Source organism: Lynx canadensis, chromosome A2, assembly GCF_007474595.2.
Source record: "Lynx canadensis isolate LIC74 chromosome A2, mLynCan4.pri.v2, whole genome shotgun sequence".
Taxonomy (NCBI): Eukaryota; Metazoa; Chordata; class Mammalia; order Carnivora; family Felidae; genus Lynx; species Lynx canadensis.
The window spans coordinates 66800264-66825799 of record NC_044304.2 but is presented as its reverse complement, the minus strand read 5'-3'; positions in this window follow the sequence as shown (position 1 = coordinate 66825799).

Below are 25536 nucleotides of genomic sequence, written 5' to 3'. Positions count from 1 at the left end.
GAGACTGTTAAAAACTGAGAACAAACTGAGGGTTGATGGGGGGTGGGAGGGAGGGGAGGGTGGGTGATGGGTATTGAGGAGGGCACCTTTTGGGAGGAGCACTGGGTGTTGTATGGAAACCAATTTGTCAATAAATTTCATAAAAAAAAAAAAAGAAAGAGTCAGAGAGAGAGAGAGAGAGAGAGAGAGAGAGAGAGAGAATCCCAAGGAGGTTCCATACTGCCAGCTTAGGGCCCAATGCGTGGCTCAAACTCGCAAACTGTGAAATCATGACCTGAGCCAAAATCAAGAGTTGGACGGGTTCAACTGAGCCACCCTGGCACCCCTTTAACATTTTTAAATTTCCCATAAGTATGTATAATCTCCTTTATGGGAACCCCCCTCCCCAAGTTGTTAAGCTATTTAAAATTTCAAGCTTCCACCCAGGGCAAACCCTATCTCCCGTTTTACTTTTTACTGTACATATTAATCACCATCAACCATATTGTTTAACTCATTTTTCTTGTTAATTTTTATATTCCCACGCTCTAGAATATTAATATCATTTTTTATTTTGTCTATGGTATAACCTGGTTTGCACATCTGTCTGCGATATAGTCGATAAGCATATTTTTACTTTTGATTGATGAATACCTTATTGAAAATAGTGGAGTAATGTAGTAGGGGAGAAAAACAAGTGAGAGGTGAAGTCAGGTGGATTGGGGACCAAGGAAGGTTGCAATAAGTGATTCATATTAGTCTTTAACAAGGATATTAAGGAGGCAGAAGGAAAAAACTCATTGTCTTCCAGACCAGAATGTAGACGAGGGCATGATCCATGCAATTCCTGATTCATGCTGATAAAGCTTCAAATAACAGGTAGTTGAGACATAGCAGTGGTCTAAGAAAGTTGAAGAATCAGAGAAGAGAGTCAATGAAGCTGAATGCTGTCAGAGTCTTGGCAAAGAAGCCCCAAGTTCGGTGGCAGCTACCTGCTTGGAGCCACTCTTCCTGGTTGCAGACTGCCCACTTCTCTTTGTGTCCTCACTGAGAGTAAAGAGCAAGCAAACCCTCTGAGGACTCTCTTGTAAAAGCACCAATCCCGTTCATGAGGGTTCTGTCCTCATAACCCAATCACCACCCAAGTCCCCACCTGCTAATATGATCACATTGGACATTAGGATTGCACAGTGTATTGGGGGTGGGGGATGTGGGGACATAAACATCCAGACCATAGTATTCCACTCCTGCCCACCCCCTACTCCTACGAAATTCATATCCTCAAATGCAAAATGCATTCATTCCATCCCAATAGCTCTGAAGGTCCTGACGGGTTCCAGCACCAGCTCGAAAGCCTAAGTCCAAAGTCTCACCTAAGTGTAACCTAAATCAGATGTTGGTGAGACTCAGGACACCATTCATCCTGAGGCAACTCCCTCTCCAGATGTGAAGCTGTGAAATCAAACAAGTTACTCTCCATATAGAAGGTTCACTTGGCCACGTCCTTAGTGCTCTCTTTGAAAAATGCTTTCTCATTTGTTTGCAATATGGACAGAGAATTTCCTGATTTTTAATTTCTGCTTCACTTTTGGTTAACAATTCTACCTCTAAGTTATTTCTCTCATCGTATTTAGTGATAAGCATTCAAGAGAAGCCAAGCCACACCTTCAGCACTTTGCATAAATATAGCTTCAGCCAGATATGTCATTGCACCGCTCCCAAGTCCTACTTTCCACAAAACACCAGGACGCAAACATAATGCCGCCAAGTTTTGTTGGTTTGTTTGTTTTTTCCCCATTAAAGCATTGAAGCATGAATAGCTTTTCCTCCCTGTCCAATAGCTTTTCTTTTTTTTTTTTTACAACAGCATTCCCCCGTTTCCATCCAGGACCTCATCAAAACAGCCTTTACTGTTCATATCTCCAGCAACATTCTGCTCATAACCACTTGAGTACTCTCTAAGAAGACTGAGGCTCCCTCCACTCCTCCCTGCTTCTTCTGGGCCCCCACCAGAATTGCCTTCAACAGTCCCTCCACAATGTACACTCTTTCTCGCACGCACTCCACAGTTTTCCAGCTTCCGCTCATTACTCAGTTTGAAAGCTGCTTCATTATCAGGTATTGGTTACCGTAGTACCCCCCATTCTCAGTACCAGTTTTAGGTCTTGGTCCATTCTGGCTTCTCTAACAAAACAACAACAACAAACCACAAATCTGAGTAGTTTATACACAACAAATTTACTTCTCCCAGTGCTGGGGCACCATAGTTGGATTCTGGTGAGAATCTTCTTCCAGGGTCCAGGCTGCCAACTTCTTCTTTCCTGGTGTGGTGGAGGGAGCAAGGGACCTCCTCAAGCCTCTTTTATAAGGGCATTAATCTCATTTATGAAAGCTTTGCCCTCATGATCTAACCACGTCCTGAAGTCCCCACCTCCAAAAACCATCATATCGGTGCTAGAGTTTCAACGCATGACTTTTGCGGGTGTACAAACACTCAGACCATAGCTGTGCCTTTTGTTTGAGTGGATTCCTGGAGATTTCCAATGAAATAGTGACCTGGTATAAACCTTCTCAAATCCTACCCCAATGGTAAATGCCAGAATTTCTTCCCGCTTGTGATCTTTCTTCCAGGTAGGCCACCCTCCGAGCAGATTTCAGAGAAGATCATCCCTGACTACACACTGTATGTGGCATTTTCTTTGCCTGTGGGAACACACGCAACCTTATCTCGGGAAATGACACAGCTGCTTCCACACAGCCCCTCCCCTGCTTTGCCATCACAGAGACCTCCCGCCTCTTCCACTCTCCTCATCAAACAATATGGAAGCAAAGAATATCAAGACCTCAATAGTCTTGGAATAAAAAGGACTGACTTACCAACCCCTCTTCCCAAAAGACACTTTCTCTAACCTCCTCCACCTCAATGCTTTTGTATACTCAGGTTGATGTTTGGCTAAGAACCTCAAGAACAATTTGGGTAGACCCCTTGGCAACCTCCCATTGGTGATGGAGCATCTCATGTGCAAATATGGAAGGAAGGAGCTGCTAACTCTTGCTTTGTGTAAAGCTCTTTGGAGCTGCAACTGAAAGTGGGACATAACAAATCCACTTAATATTCTCCTAAACGTACACACATGCACGCACAAGTGTTGAACAGAAAATAAAGCTTCTTTTTAATTTTTTTTAAATCTCAGGGTGCCTGGGTGGCTCAGCTGGTTAAGCATCCGACTTCAGCTCAGGTCATGATCTCCCACACAGTTTGTGAGTTCAAGCCCTGCATTGGGCTCTGTGCTGACAGCTCAGAGCCTGGAGCCTGCTTCAGATTCTGCATCTTCCTCTCTCTCTGCTCTTCCCCCACTCATGCTCTGTCTCTCTCTCTCCTTTAAAAATAAATAAAAACATTTTAAAACATTTAATTTTTTTTAAATCTCATTTTGGGAAAGATCCTGGGTATATTCAAATGTTGCTCACAGAAAAATAGGTAGTTTCCAAGAATTACTGGATTTGAGGTATCGTAAAATACTTTAAACAGATTCAGAGGAAGTGAGGAAGCTAAGGAGTGCACGTAAAAAGAAATTTACGGAAGTGTTCTTAGCTTAAAAGAAATAGTAGTTTATGGAGAGGTAGTGTCTCCCATCACTCCTAAATTTTTAAATAGCTCTAAATTCAATATTTTATTTTCAACTTATACTATCAAAGGAATAATAAATGCTGGCTCAGTGTTTTAAAATGTAATAAGAATTTATAGGAAGATAGAGTTCTAAATGCTTTTAAACACAAATGGAAAGTGAGAACAGTGAGGCAGTCAATTGCCTACTTACTTGAAAGCATATGTTAAATGATTACATTCATTAAGCCATTTCATTCCCAGCAGATGATTAAAAAAAAAATTTTAATTTTGAATGTAGAAAAGTTTCCACGATCGCCTCCATTAGGTCAGTTTGGTTACCATGCAATGAATTCACAAAAGCCTTCAACAAAAACTCAAAAGGAAAACAGCTTCTGTCCTTTCTGTTTGCTTTATCTCGCTCTGTGTTTGCATTTGCTGCAACAATATTACCTATTCTTTCAAGCCGAAATATTGAAAACAAACCCAAGACGAAAATGCCAAAGTTAATCAGTCCGCTTGATTATAACTTAATCTAGTTTACTCTTCTCAGTTGTAAAAGAGAAAAAAAAAAAAAATAAAAATATAAATAAAATAAAAAACCCAGCCTACCAGAACGGCCCTGAGATATTCAGCAAGGTCTATGTTGGGTCAACCCTTGTTTCAACACAATGACTGAGGATGGATGGAGCCACCATTATGCTACAAACAAACATTATGACCTGAATGCAACTCAGGGAATGTCCACTTGCTTCCTAGGATCGGACACAGAGAAGGCTGCAGTTTACGAACATGTAATTTCGGTGTCAAAGTCGCTTCGTATCCATTGGCAGTGTTATTATTTGAGGGTCATGCACAGGTTGATGCAGAAGAGACTGCTCATCGGCCCGCTTCCATTTCCTCTTTTCTTGAGCTTTTCTCGTCTTCTTGAGCTGTACCATATGCATGTCCATGGAAAACCACATTTCCCAAAGTCTCCTGTGGCCGACACAGTTATACAGCCACACGCCCAGGTTGTGATCACTGGAATGTGAGCGGAATTCCTTTGTGCCGTGTCTCGGTTGCGGCTTAGTAAGAATGCCATTCGCCCAACATTTTCTCTTTCTTCTCATCACTGTGCCTGCAACACAAAAGTGCTTCAAAGCCCACTTCAAACATGTTGAATAAGGCACCATGAGGGCCACCCTCGGGAAGGGCGCTGTAAAAAAAGAATTTTGTTTCTGGAAAATCTTACAGAGGAGTGTTTACCCACCTAGACCTGTTAGCAAAAGCTAGGCTATTGTGTGAGTAAAATAAACCCCTGTGTGATTTGAGTTGCTGTTGAGGGAAGGAAACCTTTTTTCTTATAATGCCTTCGCTGTATCCTATTTAATAAAGCGGAGTTTTAATTCAACCGAGAAACGTTGCAAAATAGATATTAACGAAGGGGTGAGCTCTGTTTTCTTTTTCCTTGAGTTTGAAATAAAAGAGCCTCAGTTACTGGACTTTTTCTGTGGGAAGTTTCCACTTTCTCCTCAAGATTTTTGTGAATCTATGTGAGTGTCTTTTCGTATAAGCATCTGGTTATGTTGGTTTCCCCATTCCTAAAATTTTAAACTCATTTGATTCTCCCTTCTCAAAGCTGGTTATCTCCTTCAGGTCTGTGTGAAGCATGTGGAACTCGGCCATTTTTTTTTTACCACAATTTACCTCAAAAAGGACCATTTCTTAAGGGGCTTGAGAAGTGATAAAGATTTTCAACTTTTAATGTTTATGGGCCCTTCTCCGGAAGCTGTACTTTGTCATTTACCAAGGTCAAAATGACTCAGCAAAACCTCAAGGCACGGGCCCTGTTTCTGCCCCAAGCGCCCACTGTACATCTGCTTCATTAAAGAAAATAACCAAAAAGGGAGATTCTGAGTACAAGGTAAGAAAAAGGAAGAAAGTTCCCTGGTCGCCATAAGGTTAAAGTCAGACAGCCCTGAATATACTAGAAACTTAAGGTCTACAACTTTTTGAAATGTCCTTCATCTAATGATTTATATTTCTTTTATGTAAAACAATATATATAATCCTACAGCAAATGTTCCTTTACCAGACCACCCCCTCTCATCTTTGTGCAGATTGTGTCTCCCAGGGAAGTTGTTCTACCTTGGGCTTGGAAAAAAAAAAAAAAAAAACCTCTCTCTCTCTCTCTCTCTTTAAATTCTAGAAGGTGGGTTCAATTTGTGTTGACAGAAGCCAACATTGGGGAAGGTTGCTGTGACAAAGGAATTTAATTTGACAGTCACGCAAGCCTAAGATTACATTTTCGCATCCCTGATTTAGGATCACCAAACCTTAACAGCACAGGGGATTTTTCACCGCTAACCCAATTCTAGGGCATTCTTTCCTCACCATGTTCTGTGAAGTCCTCTTCCCATGTCACCCCTCCACGCAGCCTGTGGGAGGCCCCTCGAGGCCCAGTGCTTCCTCCCGCAACCTTGGTTGTCAACTACCGAGCTCCAAACCAGCTCAGCTAGTAGCTGTGAAGCTTGTTAGCAACACCTTAATTTAATTTCCAAAAATACTAATAAAATGCACCCTTTCTTACAGAATTATTGCCACATTAAATAAAATAATAAATCTGAAGCCTTCAGCGCAGTGCCTCCGGTGAATCAATCAGCTGTCTTCTATTTATCTATCCCCCGTCCATATTTTTCTATCTGTCCCTCTTTCTATTTATTTCTGCTAGCAAAAGAGCCTCATCAGCATTGTCTTTAAACCAACCATAAATAAAGGAATCCATAATCCATGAGTGAATTAAACGCAAAATTCCCATGTTTCTCTCGAGTCTTCAAACGATGTCTGAAAACCTTCCCTAAATATCCTTGTATGGCCAACAAGTAGAGACGAACCCACCTGAACCACAGAAAAGAATTAAATATCCTACGGGCTTTATATCAGTTTTGACTTCGTGTTCTAAGTTTTCAAACAGCCTACAAATTTCCAGCTGATACTTCAAGTGCAGTAGTGGTACAAGGCCACAAGCAGTGGGTTACAATTAAAAAAAAAAAAAAAAAAAAAAGGCAAACAAAACAACAACCCTGACTTCTTTCAGGCCTGGTTGAGGGAAGCTCTGCCAGAAACGATGTCAGGTCAACAGACATGCATAACACCTTGGGACAGGAGCAGGGAGAGGAATCAAGGATCCACGCCTGAAACAAACAAACAAACAAACAAACAAATCTATGCTTAATTGAGCACACATGTAACTGAAGGCATAGTTCTCGGATTTTCTGTGATCATTCCCTTGTTGCTTTTCATTGATTTCTTCAATTTCCTAATCCGGTGAAAAAAGGTTGGGAGACAAACCAACTTCAGAACTGAAGTTTCTCCTGAATGTATTACCGTGATGCAAGGATTGCCTGGACCGAAGCCGGTTCCCTAAGTACGCGGCTGTCTACCGTTTTCTCACATTTTTGGACTTTTCTCTCCGAAACGTGTTACGATACCATAGGCCATTTATCACCATTACACGAGCATGGTGTATGCGGGCGCTTCCATCCAAGTTCACCGACAGCCCCATCTGTCATGAAATAAGAATCGAACTTTTTCTAGTTGCGTCGGTACACCCGGGCCTGGGGTCTGAGAACAGTAAACACCTGGTGAACGACCCAGGTGGGGCGCTGCCAGCAGAAAGCGATGTGTCGCAGGCTCTCCTTGAGCAAGAGACTCGCAGAGACATCTCGCCCAGCCCAACAGTTACCCTCTGGCCTTCGTTCCAGCCCATGTGCCGCCCCCCCATCCTACTCACCGTGCTTCCTAAGGCACAAGACATATGCACGCACAAGTCCCAGAATTTAACACTGGTGCGGGGGGAGGTGGTGTTAAGAGTCAGGATTCATCGGATTCATCAGGCCGTGCACACCACTCACATCTACTGCTGTGCAGATCCGCAGTAAACAAAATACAAGACTGCCCTAGAAACCCTCTCGAGTTCCGGGTAATCCAGATCGAACAGGAGGCTCTGCAGAAGCTATACGTCGGCCACAGCTGTAGAGCAGTTTAGGGAAACTCCGAGAATCTAGGATTTGCTCGGAGGTGGCAGGAAAAGATCAATGAACCTTTTCCTTCAGAGGTGTGGGTGCTTTGTTTAAGGTGGTTTTGTTGACTCGAAACCATTTCACCAAAGACGTCAGCCACTTATGAGTGATTGAGACATATTGGTGATGAGCTATCATATTACAAGACTATTTTTAATCACATTTAATTCCATACCACTCCTTTTAAAGTGGCGAGGCAAAAATAGGGGAATGCACCCTGGTGATACATCACCACTTGCTTTTGTAATTGTCAGACCCAAAAATACTTTCAGGAAATGAAAATATTTTAATGACTTTGGAAGTAATTAATAGCGTCTAATGATTATTCTTATTTCATCTAAACTATAGGGTAGAGAACTAATTTCACCAAGTGCTCTTAAATGTCAGGTGCTAAAAACTAAAAATTATAAATAGAAATTATGTGAGTACAGAGACATGTACAATAAGAGTGTTCTCTGAAAGAGAGTTTTAGCGTCAGGACTCAGAAAATAGAGTTACCTTGGGAAAACTATAATACTACATAGATATCATTGAAGTGTAGACGATTTAGAAAGCTAATGGGGACCGCATCGAAAACTGTGATAAAAACATACTGTTTGCGGTGGTAGTTCAAATGTGTGTGTTAACATCCTTTCTGTGTCAAATGCACCTCAAATTTAATGTATCCTGAATCAAAGGTCTGAATTCAGTGCCAGTCAATTCTGGAATTCGGATCTCCGAGAAAGACCTACTATGGATTGCAATTGTATACGCCAGAAAACTAGGACTGATTTTGAAAAACTCCCTCTGGTATTCCCCTCTCCATATCTTCCTCTCCATCTCCAAATTGTATTCATTTCTTAGTATTGATATTTTCAAATTCCCTTTTCGCCATACCCCATATCTTCCCCAACTTTACATCCAATTATTTCATCTAAATGGCTCTGAGGTCTACCCCTAACTTTCCACATCTCCACCATCCAGTGCCCTGCCCACATTCCAGTCATCTTGTGCCTCTTGTAGACATGTTTTCACCTTGTCACCATCAAACATACACCTGACTGTGTCGTGCTGCTGTTGCAGTCAATAGATTTCCCATGGTCTTAGGATAAAGATATGACCTACAAGGTCCTGCAGGATCTTGTTTTTAATTAACTCTCCAGATTTATCATACCAAATTTTCATTTTCTTTCCAACCACACCAGTCTCCTTTCTCTCTCCCACACTCACCATGCTTGCCTCCATACAGAAGCCGCAGGGATGCACCCATATCTTCAAAAGCCCTGGAAGTGGGGGTGTCAAGCAGTATGGTGCTCTCATAGTCATTTAAGTTTGTGATATTTGTAAGCGATATTTCAGCCGAATTGGTTAAGGTTATCATTCGTATTTCATTACACTCCGCTTGTGTCATATAAGATTTCAATAGTCACAAGCGTTTTTGGAATTTAGGTAAAGGGAGGATGAGTTGGCAATATGCCCTTTGACCATAACTTGGAAACATGTATTGGGAAATTTCAATAAAAAGGAGAAAGTAGAGATTTCTGACTTGGAAGAATATAGGGGACGCTTGTTAACATTTGCAGACTTCTTTATTTAATTATTAAGAGAAGATTCAGCTAAAACTTAAAGACTTATGAAGCACATAATAAAAACAACTGAATTGGTAAATACTATTGTGACATTAAGCATCAAATTATTAAAACGACAACAAAATTCAATAACAAGAAGAAATGAATTCCAGATGTAAATAATGAATAGGGCTTAACTGTATGAAAATATTGGAAAATTATTTAAATAGCTTGCTTAATTACATAAAGTACTTACATCCAGGAAGATGTAAGCACAATAGACCACTTAACACAGACATTGATACATGATACCTTAATGACAAGCTTAATGAGTATTGTCAATAGTAGGAACAGTTAGCATTAGTTCCAACACAGGAAAACTTGAATTAGCTGAAAATTAATCTGAAAGAGGATTTTGCAAACAATGCTAAAACGTTTTGACACGGAAAGAAACTTTTGTAAATTATTACATTACGTAACAAACCATGATCTTCTATGCCCAGAGTAAAGACTGAATTAATTTTCGATGATCTGTAGAAAATTTATTATAGTATATTGTCATCTGAAGAAGAGATCAAAAACGTATGCACCCATAAAATAAGCCAATCTGAAAAAAAAACACACATAGTATACGATTCTAATAACATGACATTCTGGAAAAGGCAAAGCCATGGGGAGAGTAAAAGATCAGTGGTCACCCAAGGGTAGGAGGAAGGAAGGATAAATATGTAAGACACAGAGGATTTTTAAGGCAGTGAAACTATACCATAATATACTGTCATGGGTGGATATGTGAGTATACAATTGTCAAAACCCATAGAATGTAAAATACTGGAGAGAAGCCTAATGTAAACTATGGACTTTGGGTAATAATGATGAGTCAACGTGGGTTCATTAATTGCAATGAATTTAACACTGTGATATGGGATGTTGATGGTGGGGGAGGCTGTGCCTTTGTGGCGCATGGAACATATGAGAATTCTCTGTACCTCCCACTCAAGTTAACTATGAAACAAAAACTACTCTGAAAGTAAAATCCATAAAAAAAAAGTACGCAGCCACAAACGTGAAAAAAAAAAGCATTATGGCCATATGTTTGACAGTTAATAAAAATATTGTGTTATGACTTCTACTCGGAACAAGATGGCATAGATTCATTCTTCCCTGCTGTTCCTTAATAAGGACAACCATAGACCTCGGAACTAATACAAGAAGCAGCCAAAGGAGAACTCTAAACAGCTTGGAGAAAGGACAGGGGAATTTGTTACGGATGGCGGGACTGGACATACAACATGGCAGCAGATCAGCTTACCTTTCCCCTGGAAAACAGAAGAAGATGACCTTGCCCAACGTCACACCAGAAGATGACATATGGAGGCCCATCTCTTCCCCAGACTGAATGACATTTCCACCAGCAACATCAGGCAAGCCCAGAAGCACTAACCACTGGGACAGGTCATGAAGTGCAATGCCAACTTGCAGCCTGGGGAGACTCTCTCCTTCCTCCCTGCTCTCACAGAAAGAGACACAGGTATCCGGACAGTATGTGCACATGGAATCTGATGCAACAAAGGTCCCAGCCTGGGAAGCACTCTTCATTCACATCATGTGGTAATTCCCTTTCCCCATGTAGGGGCACTGGGGTCCCTGAGATTTAAATAAGACACAAAGTCTGCTAACATAATAGGAGAATAATAATAATGAGAATACTGATATTGAGAATGTTCGGAACACAATGTTTGGAATGTTCACACCTATGACACCAAGGAGTAATAAACTCATACGTTGCATTAAGAAAGAAAGAAAGATGGGCGCCTGGGTGGCGCAGTCGGTTAAGCGTCCGACTTCAGCCAGGTCACGATCTCGCAGTCTGTGAGTTCGAGCCCCGCGTCGGGCTCTGGGCTGATGGCTCAGAGCCTGGAGCCTGTTTCCGATTCTGTGTCTCCCTCTCTCTCTGCCCCTCCCCCGTTCATGCTCTGTCTCTCTCTGTCCCAAAAATAAATAAACGTTGAAAAAAAAAAAAAAAGAAAGAAAAAAAAAGCAATCAACCTATTCCAAAACTGACACGAATCAGATGTTTGAAATATCTGACAATAATTGTAAGGCAGCCATCGTAAATATGTTTCAAAAAGCAATTATACATTTTCTTGGAAAATAGAGGAAAAAATTCTGCCAAGATATAGAAGTTACTTAAAAAACAACAACAAAAAAAAGTGAAGTTTACAAATGCAAAAAAAAAAAAAAAAACAGAAGTAAAGATCTTGCCAGTTTTGACTAATAATAGTAAAGAGATGATAGAATCTGTGAACTTGAGGACAGATCAGTTTACATAATCGGGACCACAGAGAGAAAATAGACCAGAAAAAATAGAAAAGAACCTCAGAGAAAATAAGAGATATAATGCCTGTGTCACTGGAGCCTCAGATGTTAGGGAGAAAGGGCAGGACACTTAGAGACTGTTTGAAGAAATAATGACTGAAAAGTTTCCAAATTTGGTGAAAGATAGGATCGTGCCATATACAAGAAGCTGAGCCAATCCCCAAGTAAGATGGATCCAAAGAAATAGATGCCAAGACAATAATTTAATAATTAAATGAAAACTAAAAAAATAAAAACTAAAAAGGAAGAAAAAATTTTGAAAGTAGCCAAAAGAAACAATATATTACCATGGGGGATGCCAATTTAAAGGCCAGCAGATTCCTAAGATGCTATGGTAGAGGGTGGAAGGTAGTAATGCTCCTTTCACAGCCCTGAAAAACCACTATCAACTGTGAAATCTGTTCCTCAGCTTAACTCTCCGTTAAGAATGAAGGAAGCGAAGACCCTCTCAGATGACGGGAAACAGAATTAACAGAACTACCCTTTTTGTTTCCTACTTCTTTCCTTTTTTTTCTTTTTCTTTTAACTTAATTAACACCTGTTACATTAGTTGCAGGTGTACAACACAGTGACTGGACAAGTGTATACATTATGCTGGGCTCACCACATGTGTAGTCCCCATCCGTCACCCCACAACGCTTTAAAAATCTTTTTTTCAATCTTTATTTATTTTTGAGAGAAACAGAGACAGAGCGAGAGCGGGGGAAGGCAGAGAGAGAGGGAGACACAGAATCTGAAGCAGGCTCCAGGCTCTGAGCTGTCAGCCCAGAGCCTGACACGGGGCTCGAACTCAGGAGACGTGAGATCATGACCTGAGATGAAGTCAGATGTTTAACCGACTGAGCCACCCAGGTGCCCCCATACAATGCTTTTAGAGTGCCATTGACTATATCCCCTGTGCTGTGGCTTCTATGGAATGACTTATTCATTCCATATCTGGAAGCCTGTATCACCCACTGCCCTATGCTTAAATAATAACTAAAGGAAGTTCTTTAAATAAAAAGAAAATGATTAAAGGGATTGTGGTGCATCAGAAAGTAAGAACAAACAATGGGAAACAACAGCAAACACAGAAACACTTACTTTATTCCTGATATTACCTAATGTCTGGATAATGGTATATATTTTTTTTCCAATGCTGCGTATGCATCATTCACGATTAACATTGTGGTGTTACCATGGCATCGACATAGTAGTTTCTGCAGGATTTTAGGTTATTTATTTTTTACACTGAAGGTATACGATATGTTGGAAAGATATCACACGAAAATTGCGTATGTTACAGTCTTCTCATTATTTTTCCTTTCTGAGTTCTCTGGCAGGCAACGGCATCGGACAATTCGTACTGAAAGACTTCTGCAGGTCCTTTTGACATTTGTAAGGTTTCTCTCAATGAGTTCCCTGATGGTCAGTGGAGAACTGGTTCTAAAGGAGTTTCCACACGAGGACCTTCCAGTGATTTCTAGCTGGAACTCTGGTGGAAGGACATCCCACATCCATTAGTCACATCTCACACTGCATTCATTTGGTTTCTCTGCTCCGTGAGTGCTCTAATGACAAGTGAGGTGTGATTTCCTTCTGAATACGCTCCCACATGATTCTGGGAGAGCCTTCACATGATTTCTAGTATGCTTTCTGGTGTACAGAAGGAAAAATCTGAATGAATTCCTCATTGTGTCCAGGAGCCCACTGACTTCACCTAAGATAAGCTTTCTCCTATTTTACGTTGTGATTTTCTACAATCATATACTCATCAGCCTCTTTCTCTTAAGGTGTATATCATTAGTAATTAATTCTGAAATGTTTTTCAAAATATTTTCCATTACAGTCTGCATTAGTCTGGGTTATCCAGAGAAATACAAGTGATAGATTATATATATATGAATATATATATGATAGATTATATATATGAATATATATATGATAGATTATTTATATATGAATAGAATATATATTATATATGAATATATGTTATATATGAATATGATTATATATGAATATATATGAATATATGAATATAGATATGAATATATATGATAGATTATATATATGAATATGAATATGTATTTATATGTATTTATATATGTATGCATTGTATGTATTTGTATATATTTATGTCTGTAACAAATATGTAATTGTATGTATTTATATATACTATATATATATATATATACTTATATATATATCATATGTATTTACATACATTAAAGTATTGGTTTGAGAGCCTCATTCATTCAGGAAACATGCTTATAGTCCAAAGTACTCATATATCAAGGCAAGTTGCAAGAACCATTGGCTCAGTTGTGATCATGTGACATTCAGCGTCACAAACTATTTGTATTGCTCGTGTATCAAGTTAAAATTTATTAGAAATGCTTGTTCGTCTTGCAGAACACTCACAGAACAAGATACTCACAATCCAAGGACTTACTGTATATTAATTTTATATGCGTATGAATTTATTTATCATCTATAAATACAGTGAAGGCCCAGGAGAGCCAATGGTATAGTTCCAGTCCGAGTCTGAAAGCAGGAGAGTCCAATGTCCCAACTTGAGGACAGTTAGGCAGAGAGAAATTCTTTCTTACTCAGGCTTTTATTCCATTCTGGCCTTCAGCAGATTGCCTGAGGCTCACAAACATTGGAGAAGACAATCATTTTACTTATTCTGCAGATCCAAATGTGAATCTCATCCAGAAACATCCCTGCAGACACACTCAGAAACAATGTCTGACCAGATGTCTGGGTTTTCCACTGCCCAGTCAAGTTGACACTTACGTTAACTATCAGTGTCATATTATGTAGGTTTTTCTTACAACTAGATTTACTAGAACATGTGTTTCCAAATATATTATCCCACTTCTCAAATACATTTGTGTGTGTGTGTGTGTGTGTGTGTGTGTGTGTGTCAGCATGATGAATACAGCTGATTGAGACCGTTCATCTGGGTGTAATCTGAACTTCTCTAGAAGTTCTGTGGAATGTGTCCAGTCTTCTAGGTAGCTCTGACCCACAACACAATCCTTGTGTTTTGGGCTCTTATCTTTCTTCTAACCAGAGAATTTCTTCAGTCTTGATCATAGGCCACCTTAGAGTCTGAGTTGCAGTAGTTTTCCAACATTACATGCCTGAATGTGGTCTGCTGAGAAAGGTCCAGTTGCTGTCATGGCGTCTGGGTGAACTGCACAGACACATCCTTGAGGGACAAGGCTCACTTTTGAGCCCTGACTTGAGATTTGTAGGAAATGATCTGTTTTCCTTTAGGCTTCTCTTCTAAAAAAGGGAGGATTTGAGAAAAAGGAAGCAAGCCTCAGGCCAGCCATGTCAAGGCCACCACAAACTGGACCTTCTACTTGGTATTTAAAGGATGAGTTTGTGCAATGCTAAAAGTGTCATTCACAATAATTCTTTACAGAAAAGTCTCCTAATCCATGGATACCCATTGCATCAAATACCCAGCTTTTGAAATCTGTGTCTCTATTCCCCAAATCCCTACCACACGCATTAATACAAGTGTTCTAAAACGGTCCTCAAAGTATGCAGAAAACAGGAGTTTCAGTTCATCATTGAATTTCAGAATAATTTAACAAATAGCAGAGATTAGCCTCTACTCAGAACATTTTTCATTAAATTCCCTGATTTATGTTAATCAGGATTAAATGAAGTATTAAAGGCATCTTTTCTGCCCTTAAATAGACTGTGTTTATACTTAAGCACCAACATATTTTGGGGAGAGAAAAGGTAACATTCAATGTTTATTTGGCTCACAGGATGTTTAAACCGTTTATTTTCAGTTTTGAGTAAACATAATTTTCAAACACACATTAAGGCAGACCAATTGATTTGATGAAATTTTCAGCCTGATTGCCTATTCACTGGAATTAATTGACAGGTGTGGAAATGTGAAATTAATTTTTAGACCAACATTGCTGGAATATCTATTTTTAAATATAAATTTTGGCTAAGTAAATATAGCATGTACAAGGCTATATTGATGATAATGTTTCTTATTTTGGCTCATGTAATATGATTAAAACACGAATTTAAAAGTCTCAGCATTTTTTCTGTTACAATGAAGTTTTAGAAGATTATTCCATTCATGACATTGCCTCTAATGTTTCTTTTTCTTTTTTAAAGTTCGTTTATTTTGAGAGACAGAGAAAGAGCTGGAGGGGAAGAGAGGGAGGGAGAGAGAGAATCCCAAGAAGGCTCCATACTCACAGAATGGGGCTCAAACTCACAAACCTTGAGATCATGACCTGAGTCAAAATCAAGAGTCACTTGTTTAGCTGACTGAGCCATCCAGGTGCCCTTGCCTCACATTTTTCCTTTTGGGATCAGCAAAAAAAAAAAATTATTGACATTTAGGTACATGGAAAATTATCAGCTTTAAAGTGGTACCAGTTTCTGAATTATCAAAAGTAAAGGGCACAGTATTTCTTTCTGAGAATATTACACATACAATAATTAAACTTGGAGGAAATAATTTGCAATTTAAGTCTAATCTAGATTCCTAAATCTAAGTTTATATGAAATTATATTGCACACCTTTGTAGCAGGTTAACCAAATTGGTGCAGATAGTTTAGAGGGACATAATAAGTAGGGTTTCCCATGCATCTGGGAAGTCAAGCTCTGAGAGTTAAGTTATGATGTCAACAATAAAGGACTTGAGCAAATATACACAATACAAGATTAAAATGGCGGAAGGAATCCCAATCAGCAACCCTGGAAAAGAATGGGTCAGGTGTTCGGTGAAGTATGGATAAGAAGAGACAAATGTGACCTCCTCCATTCTGCCTCTTCAGGAAGATGATGTCAATCCAACCAACCTGAATTTATAAGAAAAAATATCTAGCCCTGTTGCTTATGTGGACATAGTGAGACCAAATATGTAATGTCTTCACCATGAAGTCCACTCCACTTAAAAATTTTTCAGTTAATAGAAATGTGATCTTTCCCATTTCCAGGCCAACAACTCTGGAGTCTGTCTTTGACTCCTTGATTTCTTCAATACTCCGCCGCATCCAACTGCTTCATGGTCCACAATATTAAAAGTACATCAAAAAATGTTTCTGAAGTGATTCTGTTCTCTTTTAAAAACTTTGTCTAGAAATTACAACATTCATCCCTGACTAATACAAATCCCTCTTAACAATTCCCAAATAGGGAAAGCTGAATATTGAGGACCATCTTATCCTTTTATCACCCTCACCGTTAGTTTTACTGAGATCTTCAGTTTAGTTATTCCTACAATTAAGTCACACACAGCATCACTCGCATGGCTTTGTAGAAAAAGAACCAGAGATGTTCACCATATATTTACTTTCCACCTACTCTGCATTCATTTTACAGATCTAATTTTCCATCTGTAAGCATTATTCTCTTTCTTGAAGATCTCTTTGTCGTTAATACATAACTGCTGATGACAAAAACTATTATCGTTTCCTGCAAACATCTTTGTTTCCATTTCATTTCTCATGGATTTTTTTTTTGGTGCTAAATATAGAAACAATTCAAAACTAAATGAATTTGAACATTTTAGAAATGGCATTCAATTTTTTTCAGACAGCCATCACTTCTGCCGAAATGTTTCTTTTTCCCTTGGCCACTTGCGTTATTTCCTCTTGGTCTTTAATTTTCAGCAGTTCAGCTGTGATTTCCCTACATGTGGCTTTTTTGTGTGTATTTCTTCTTCTCTGATCCTTTTATTCATGGGCTGATGTCTGTCATCAACCTCAAAAATCCCCAAGCTCTGTTTTGTCCCTCACCTTCTACACATCCATTCCACGGTTTAAACCTTTGTACTCTGTGTCACATGTGTCTTATGGTCTTCTGTGAATTTTCCATTCTTATTTCTCTCCGTGTTCCTGTTTTAAAATGAGACTTTGAACTTTCCTCTTGTCTCTTAAATATGCCTCTTGCCATGCACAATCTGCTGTTAAAATATCCACTGATTTCTTATTGTCAGAGATAGCAATTTCCAGTCCTAAAATTTTTTTTATGAATCACAATTATTTGAGGAAATTTTCCATCACTTCATCTTTTTCCTCTTCCTCTTCCTCTTTCTCTAATTTCCTGAATATATTAATCATGGCATTTTAAAGATATTATGGGTTTATTCTAATGTATGTGTCACCTGTGGTCTCTTTTTACCTGCTTTTTCTCTTCATTTTAGGAATGTTGTCTTGTCTTTTATCATGCCTAGTAGATCTGTGGCATGACAATGGAGAGGGCTATATAACCAAATGAAAAGTCTCCATGAAGGATTATATCCCCAAGGAGAATATACTGAGGTAGATATCTCCATAATTAGGCGTAGTCTAACTCTTGTTTGGCTGTGTTCCATGGTGTTAAGCTCTTGTGTTAAACTAAAAACATTATGTGCTTGTGGGGCTCCCTTTGCTAGTAGATTTGAGGATCCAGCAACATATAATTGTAGGAAATTCAGCTTTGTTTCTAAGAGTGTTTTTTGTTTGTTGGTTGGTTGGTTGGTTGGTTGGTATTTAAAAAAATTTTAGGGGCGCCTGAGTGGCTCAATCAGTTAAGCGTCAGACTTTGGCTCAAGTCATGAGCTCACAGTTCCTGGGTTCAAGCCCCATGTCGGGCTCTGTGCTGAGAGCTCAGAGCCTGGAGTCTGCTTCAGATTCTGTGTCTCCCTCTCTCTCTGCTTCTCCCCTGCTTGTGCTCTATATTTCTCTCTCTTTTTCACAAATAAGTAAACATTAATTTTTTCTTTTCAAATAATAAATACTAAAATAATTAAATATTTTTAATATTATTGCAGTTATTATTATTATTTTTTTTATTTTGGCTACTGAACCTTCAAACTCCTTCAGAGCTTCAAAGGTGATAGCAATGTGTGAAGGCCATACATGTCTTCAATACCATTGTGACTACTGAGAATAATGGTTAAATATTGCTCATCAACTTAAAGAATGAGAGCCAGGCAAACAATTGCAATACTTACACAAAAATAAATACAAAGCTCATCAAAAAGCATTGCAGGGGCACCTGCGTGGCTCAGTCAGTTAAGCGGCCGAATTCAGCTCGGGCCACAATCTCACAGTTTGTGGGATCGAGCCCGGTGTCGGGCTCTGTGCTGACAGCTCGGAGCCTGGAGCCTGCTTCGGATTCTGTCTCCTTCTCTCTCTGCCCCTCCCCACTTGTGCTCTGTCTCTCTGTCTCTCAAAAATAAATAAATGTAAAAAAAAATGTTTTTTTAAAAAGCATAGCAGAGGGTTACATTTACTGGGAATATAATAAAATGAATATAGAAAAGTAGCCATGTTGGTACCAGAATGCCAAACATTCTGATAAAATTAAAACAATTGTTTTAATGCACAAATGATCTAACGGTAAGATAAATAGTCAAAAACAATTTTGAACAACAGAGACCCTAAGATTTTTAACACGACAACCAGGAAGATGCTTCCAGTGCCACTGCATACACCTATTGAATTAGTTTTTGCTTTTAAGGGGCTATAAATGTGAATCAACAATCACAAAGAAACTGCAGTCAGAAAGACAAGCCACTGTACATATTGGAAGGACCAAATATGTACTATAGCAAGGACATTAAATACTTTGAAGGAAATGTACAAGGTGATGACAAGTATTACTAAGAGAAAAGAGACTGTCAAACTGATGTGACATTTTTAAAATGGAACAACATAGAATGAATTATATAATATTAAAGTTGTAAATTGAAGATATTGATTAAACTATTGATAAGGCCTAAGGTAAAAACTCTGAGTTACAAGAAAAATGAAGAAAAAAAACCCTGAAAATCATGTAGATGAATCTACATAAGTACTGGCTTTCTTTTTTTTTTTTAAGTATTGACTTTGTAAAGCACTAACAGTAATTAGCAATGAATGAGATTAGGAGAACAAATTTTATCTTACAAAATAACAAAAATCACATATACACTTTCAGAGAAAATTAACCAAATGCAAGATACCACTTAACTGTTGAATCATATTTTCCCTAATAACTTAAGTATAATACGCGCTTGTAAAAATTAAAAAAAAAAACAGAAATGAACAAACATTAGCTCAACGAATTATGCACAAGAAACACATCCTGTGAGAACCACTCAGGCCAAGTTTCAGCCCCCTGAAACCTCTTCATTCTGTCTTCCAATTTCTCTCTCTTCCCCAAAGCTAATTGCTATCTTATCTAACATTTGGACTTATTAGTCCTTTGATTTCAGCCATGCTAGTATGTCTGTATGGAGGTGTTTATTTGTGATTATAGTAGAAGCTTTCTTGATGACCAACACTTTTTCATAGATTTATTTAAACATCTAGATACCCATTTTGGGAGCCAGTACATGTACCAGTCTCCTGCCCAGTATCATTGGATTATCTTTCCTTTTCCATATTGATTTGTAGAAGCTCTTTCTTCATATAAAAGAAGAGACTTTGTCACTTGGACATGTGTCAAATATCTTCTCTCACTTCATAACTTGCATATTCACTATTCATATCATCAATCTAATGTTAATTACCAATATTCTCTTTGGTGGGTAATTTTTATTCCAATTTGAGAAACCTTTGCCCATTCCAAATTGATGAAGATATTCTTCTCTGTTTTCTTCTAGAAAATGTATTGGTTTACTTTCATATTTAGATAACCATTGTATCTAGAACTGATTTTTGAAACTTGTTTGAGTAGGATTTTATTTATAGTTTTTCATATACTTTATCACTTGGATCTGCTCTTTTGTAGAAAAGGACGGCTTCAATTAGTAATTGTTTGTGGGAAAAGGATAGTCTTCTCAACAATACAACAATTATCAATAGACTCTGTCCTATTCCACAAATAGAGCGGGGCCAAGCGATAATCTGTGTGAAAAACTGTACATTTATAGTAGCATCATCAACAATAGCCAAATTATGGAAAGAGCCCATATGTCTGACTGAAGAACGGACAAAGGAGATGTGACACATATATACAATGGAATATTACTCAGCCATCAAAAAGAATGACATCTTGCCTTTTGCAGCCTTGTGGATGGAGATAGTGTGTATCATGTTAAGTGGAATAAGTCAGTCAGAGAAAGACAAATATCAGATGATTTCTCTCAGATGTGGAACTTAGGAAAAACAAAAAACAAATAAACACAGAGGAGGGAAGAGAGGCAAACCAAGAAGCAGGCTCTTGTGTATAGAGAACACACCGATCGTTACCAGAGGGTGTGTAGGGGGAGGGGTGAAATAGATGAGGGGATTAAGGAGAGCACATGTGATGAGCACCTGATACTGTATGGACGTGTTGAATCCCTATACTGTATGCCTGAAACTAATATTACACTGCATATTAACTAACTGAAATTTAAATAAAAATTTGGAGGGTAAAGAAAGTGCCAATCTTCTCATCAAACAATTATCCACACCCAATGGATTGGATTGCTTTAATAATCTCTGTTCTGTTTCGTGTGTGTGTTTATGTATTCATAAGCCATTGCTGTCTAAAGACAAAACAAAAAAACAAACTAACAAAAACATGTTTTTCTAAAGCAAGTGACAATACTCTGGAGAAGAAGACTTCAAAGATGTCTCTTGAAGTATACTTCGGTTCTTCTGAGTTCAACAACTTTATAGACTCATGTTGTCAGTTGCAAAGGAGAAAAACTCTGTGAATTTGATTTGGATGTCTTAGACCCCATAGATCAGTCTGGGAACAATTCATATTTTTACAGTGTAAGTATTAAGATATATAACCACATGTGTACCTCAAGTTATATGTATCTTCCTTAATTTTCCAGGTTTTTTTTTTTAATCATTTCTGAGCAGGAAGCCTGTCGTAATTACTATCCTTTTCTTACATTGCTATGTTTGGTCTTCATAACATTTTGTTGCTCTTTATTGATTGATATTGATCTTACTTCCCTTTTCCATACTGTCACTGTCTTATTTCACATCTAGACTACACTGGCTCCATAAGCTGATTTGTAAAGTAGTATTTTATATCCATGGAAGGTTTTTACGAAAATTACATTATTCTTTCCTAAAAATATTTGACAGTGGGCTTTAATGTTTTTGAGTTCTTCTTTTGTAAATGTTGGTAAATTTCTTTCCAGATATTTCTGATATTTGGGAGAGTGGATAAGTAGGTGGTCTATTCACACAAAGGGCTCCTGCTCAGCAATTCAAACTAATGATGCCTTGAGCTAAAGTACTCTTTGTCAAAGTGTGCATAATGAATGATGCCATTCATATGAAGTACAAGAACAGACCAAATTAGCCCATGGAGATAAAAATGAGCATAGTGCTTATCTCTGGGGAAGCATGTTGAGTGAGAAGGGGAATGTGCAAACTTTTTGTAGTGTTGGGAAATTTTATATCTTAATACAGTGTTTGGTTACATGGCATATATATGTATGAAAATTAATTGAGTTATACACTTGAAATGTGTGCACTTTGCTCGCTGTAAGCCGTATGTCAGTAAAAACATGGGCCAGAAAACATGAACAGTCATTTGTAGAAGAGAGATGTGAAAAGACAATCAATAAAGTTACAAACTGATACCCTATCCCATTAATAACCTGGGATATGCCAAATAAACCACAAGGAAGATGCGACTTCATAGTTACCAGATAAAGATTGAAAATGATAAACAATAACTTGTTTCGATGAGCATGTGAACTAACTGGGGAAGAAAAATGTCTCAGATGCTCCTCTCTTTGACATCTGAGTAAGGTTCAATATTGCATAATGAATGAGTGACTGAGTACAGTTACATTAGAAAATAAGGTACTAACCAGTAAATTTGATCATGAAAGTAACTCACCAAAAAACACTTCTAATTTTAGATGTTACCCTAGAGAATTTGTTGTACCTGTATATCAAGAGTTAAGGATGAATTCCAGAGACACACTTATAGTGCCAAAGGAAACAACTATATGTCATTGCACTAATACATTTTGTTAAGTTTAAAAAAAGCACGCACACACACACACACACACACACACACACATCCATGTGATATAGATCTCATATAATAGATTATATGGAAGTAAATAAATTTGTTTTGACACAGTCATAAATAGACTATGCCATAGAAGTAAAAACAGATGCATATAAAATTACTACAATCTTTTTAGAGTTATGTTGAATTTAAAAATCTATATTTTTTTTTATTATTTTGTGTTTTCGGAGAGACAGTGTGAGTGGGGGAGAGGGACAGAGGGAGAGAGAGAGAGAGAGAGAGAGAGAGAGAGAGAATCTTAAGCAGACTCCATGCTCAGTGTGAGCCTGATGCAGGGTTCAATCCCACAGTCCCAGGATCATGACCTGAGCTGAAATCAAGAGTCAGACGCTCAATCAACTGAGACACCCAGGCACCCCGGAAAACACTTTGATGAATGCAATGAAATATGTTATAAAATTATAAGGAAAACAAGAACATGGCAGACATACCATTGAAGATAAAACTGACAAACAAGAAGTTTACAGAGCAGTAGTGAGACGTTGGCAGGGTAATTCTTGTTTTATAAGAAATAAGGTAATCTAGAGAGTTTAATCATCAAAATAGGAGTGAAAGGGGAATTTAAAATGTTATACATGAGAGGCATCTTCAAAAGGAAATAGTGTATGTGCGATATTAACTTACCGTGTTGTGAAAAAGATGTTTCGAGAATATTTTGTTGTTATAATTAATATTTTAGTTTATTTGGTGGTCTGCATAGATGAAGGGTATTTGGTGGTATTTCTACCACCAGGAAAGTGGTAGAAATGGGAAAAAAAATAGACCAGATTTCTGTCTGCTGAGGAGTAAACATGAAAGGAAAATGTGTACATTGCCCATAATAGCCATAGTTTCGGATTTGGAGAATGGATTTGAAACAATTCAAGAAGAATAACTCATTTGTTGTTTTAGGAAACAGGGGTTTGAATAATTTAGTAGACAAAGGGATCCAAAAAGACCTCAGACTTCACAACAAAAATAGATTACATCTGTGTTTTGAGACGATTTTATTTTGGTCTAATTAGGCTTCAGTCAGTTATTACATACAAATCACACAGTTTCACACTTTATATTCTTCAAAGATTAATGGCAATGTAATCATCCTGCTTAAAAAGAACGACCAAAAATATTTTTTAAAAAAATTAAAAGAATGATCAATAATCTTATGCCGTAGAGGGATAAGAAGGAAGAATGAGTAAAAGCCTATGATTGTCAAAGCTCCTTTTTAATGTCTGTAGGTAATTATCAGTAGACTTCTCATTTCTGGTATACTCATTTGAAGTACATTATGAGTAATTATTTTCATATTAAGAATGAGTTTCTTATTTGAATTTAGCACCCCAGAGTCATGTGGAACTATAGCTGCAGATATTTCTAACAAAATTGTTCCAAGAGCCACGGTTCCTATATTTATTGATGTTGACGTGTATATTTGTGTTGACCCCAGAATTATATCTAATTGGGACTTGAATGGGGCAAGCATGTTGGAGAGGGGAAATCAGACTTGTCTTGCTTCTGTCTTGTCAGAATCAACAGATTAGTTTGATCTAGCTTGAGTATTTACTTGCATGGGCTGGGGACAATCTGAGGATTGCATGGATGCCAGATGGAAGTCATAGAAACCCCCAAAGGCCTTCTGGAAGTAAGTCATTGCTGACAGATACACTCTGTTTCCACTTATGTTGTTAAGTTTTGCTAAAGAAACACTTTTAAGACAGTAGGAACATTAAACATGGAATTTGTTGGCTTTCCATATTAATTCATGGTCCCTAATGCCCGACTTGCTGTAATGCTATGAGAAATATCTCCTAATAAAGCATCACGCCATCTATTGAAGACATGGGAAAAATATGTGTACCCCACTGACAAAGTGGTAATGATAAAAAAAATTATTTTGATTATACTTACTACATGCTTACTGTGTGCCAGATCTTTTTATATTTTATATTTTATTTATAATCTAACTGAAAACCCAGCATCACAGATATTGCCATACACATATTTCAGTTAGGAAATAGAAATCCCCAAAATTGAGTGAATTGCCTAACCCTACAGATAATAAAATAATAAAATAGTCATTAAACCTCTTTCTTTTACGCTAAATTTTATTTCAGATGCAATCTGCGGCGTCTACGGTAATAAATATCTTGTACATTTGTTGTTTTGTTTTGTTTCAACGTTTATTTATTTTTGGGACAGAGAGAGACAGAGCATGAACGGGGGAGGGGCAGAAAGAGAAGGAGACACAGAATTGGAAACAGGCTCCAGGCTCTAAGCCATCAGCCCAGAGCCCGACGCGGGGCTCGAACTCACGGACCGCGAGATCGTGACCTGGCTGAAGTCGGACGCTTAACCGACTGCGCCACCCAGGCGCCCCTACATTTGTTGTTTTTAAGAGGTGAAATGAGGTTCATTATAACCTTTTTAATGTTTAAAAACAGGGAAGTAAAGATTCCACTGAACAAGGAAGCAAAATTCCTGGTTCTCCTATTTGCTCGTAGCATAAGTTAGCGCAAGCTGCTTTTTTCCAAGCCTTTTTGCTCAACTATAAAAATCAAGACAATGTAGCCGCACTAACTATTTCAGAGATTTTTCAGGACTCATGTTACAAGGTGTTTAAAATATTTAATATAATCCGTGTGACACGATGAACACACCACAGTGCTTAAGCTTTAATCACAGGAATGGTCAGTTAACACGCTATCCATAATTTGGAGATCATATTTTAAAAAAGCCATTCACTGGACAAGGCTAAAACAAGAGTTTCCACTATGAGTGTCTTAATTAATCAAAACACTTTGATAATCTGCAGAATGAAAGGAAAAATGAGTTTTCATGAGGAAGGGTAGTAACTTGTTAGCTGAAGTGATAAATGCTAGAAATGGATTCTCATTGGTGAAATCAAGTCTATGGAAGGCATATGGGTTAGTTAGACTAGTGTAGAAACATTCATGTTTATTCACGTCTACTAGTGTAGAGACCAAAGCC